A 2,343-nucleotide genomic window follows, 5' to 3' on the forward strand; every position below is an offset into this window, starting at 1 on the left:
ATATTCAAAAATTCTAGAAACCACACCATCAATTTTAAAATCTCTCTTCCCACTGCACACCAAGAGAATGACTCTGTTTTGTACACTGGACAGTGGTATTACAAGCATAATATCCTACCATGCCAGGCATGCAGAGTCTCCCCTTCCTCTCCCCAGGGGCGGCCTGGACACCGTGGGCGTGAGCTCTGCCACCCACAGTGGCGTCAGCTCGTACCCGAGGCCTCTCTGGGCACGGCCCAGGCCCCCAGTAGAGGTTTGGTCACCGTCTGGGCAGAGTCCGGAGGCCTCCTGAGTGTCCTGTGTCCACCCGGGGGCAGACTGGACAACGTGGATGTGAGCTCTGCCCCCCCAGAGCACCGTCAGCACGTACCTGAGGCCCCTCTGGGCATGGCCCAGGACCCCCGGTGGAGTCCCAGTCGCTGTCTGGGCAGAGTCTGTGGAAACTGGGGCGCTCTGTGCATCTTCCGGCAGCCTCCAGCGAGTCCTGGTCGCCGTCTGGGCAGAGTCTGTGGACATTGGGGCCCTCTGTGGTCCTCTGGGAATCTTCCTGCAGCCTCCAGCGAGGGGTCTCGGGGTCCAGGGGCATCCTGAGTCCGGTCAGGGGCCTACAGAGGGCACAGGGGAGACGTGGAGTCAGCGTCTGGGCCGGGAAGAGGGCCTGGCGGATTCTGGACAGAGTACGGGGGCCTCCCGAGTGTCCTGTGTCCGCCCGGGGGGGGGGGGGGGGGGGACGACGACGGGGACGGCGGACACCGTGGACATCTGTCTGGACCTGCTGGCTGCTCCCGCTCCCGCCGGCTGGCCTCGCGGCTGGCTCGCTCCCTCCCCCCTCCCTCCTCGCTCGACGCTCCACCAGCCCTCCCTCCCGTCCCCCCTCCCTCCCGTCCCCCCCTCCCATCCCCCCCACGCCCCACGCACCCCCCCCCCCCCCCCCCCCCCCGCGCAGGCCTGGTCGCCCCGGTCGCCCCGGTTACGGTTACGGGGACCGGAGCCGGAAGCCGCGTGGCTCGCTCCTCCTCCTTCCTCCCTCCCCGCTCCCCCCCCCCCCCCCCCCCCCCCCCGCCCGCCCGCACCTTCCATCGCCAGCCCTGGTTCCGGTCCCGGGAACCCGCGGGAAGCGCCCTGGAGCTCCACCCCCTCCCCCTCTCCCCCGCTCCGAACAGGCACCTCGGATTCCCCTGCGGCGACAGCGGCTCCACAAGCGGCGGGGGCGGCTGCAGGCGGCGGGGGGTAAAAGCGGCGGTTTTTCTTCTTTTTTCTTCTTTTTTCTCCTTTCTCTGCTTCACGCGCGCTGGGAGCTGGCTACCAGCGTGGCGGGAGCGGCGGGCAGGCAGGAAGAAAAGAAGGAGCCCGAGCTTCCAGCCCGGGGATCTTGGGAGACCGAGTCCATCCCGGACCGGTCCCGGACTACAGGCAAAATGGCCGCCACGGGGAATCATGGGAGACGTAGTCCCGGACCGGAACCGGGTCCCGGAGCGAGGGGGGCGCAGGGAGCGGCGGGGCCGCCCCCCCATCCCCCGGGAGAGTGTCCAAGGCCGGGACACGCCCCGTGGGGACCCCACGCCCCGGCCCCCCAGACACCCTGAGTCCCCATGGACCCCGTGTGCCGGGTCACCGCGGCCCCTCCCTGGCCCTGACAACGCCCCACCCCCGGCACCGCCCAACCCTAGCGACGCCCCATCCCCAGCCACGCCCCAACCCTCCCCCCCCCCAGGCCCCTAAGGGCCCGCTGACCTCGAGTGCTGGGTCACCAGGGCCCCTCCCCGGCCCTGGCAACGCCCCACTCCTAGCAACGCCCACCCCTAGCAACGCCCCACAACTAGCCCATTACAGAGTTAGTAACCAGTGCAATCAATCATTTCCTTTATAGCTCAGATATTCTGAAGCCAAACCTAAGTCACATTAAAACAGCAACTGTTCCTACTCTTCTAGTCTGGAGGGAGAAGCCATGCTCCATGCAAATCCTTTTATTGTTATTGCAATGGACGCAACAAGATATGACTCAAACTGGTAATTTTAGAACTTGTAATCCAAAAATTTATGGCAGTTAGTAAAGAGGATAGCAAAGGTAATGCCCTGTGGGGCTACAGACAGGATTCAAATCCACCTCAATCAGTATAGGGGACATTGACTGTAAACTGCGTTTCTAAAAACCAAAAAATGCCGCTGTTCTAGAATTATTATACTTTCATGGCACACAGGTTGTGACCCTGTAATGGCCTCGTGGGCAGCATGTTAGAGGTCTTTGATGGGAGAGTGGGTCTTTTGGCTGGTTGTAAATCATGGTTGGCTCATTTGTTATAGGAATGTACCTTAATGGATTATTAATCCTGGTGAACAAAC

Source organism: Chionomys nivalis, chromosome 9 (assembly GCF_950005125.1).
Source record: "Chionomys nivalis chromosome 9, mChiNiv1.1, whole genome shotgun sequence".
Classification (NCBI taxonomy): domain Eukaryota; kingdom Metazoa; phylum Chordata; class Mammalia; order Rodentia; family Cricetidae; genus Chionomys; species Chionomys nivalis.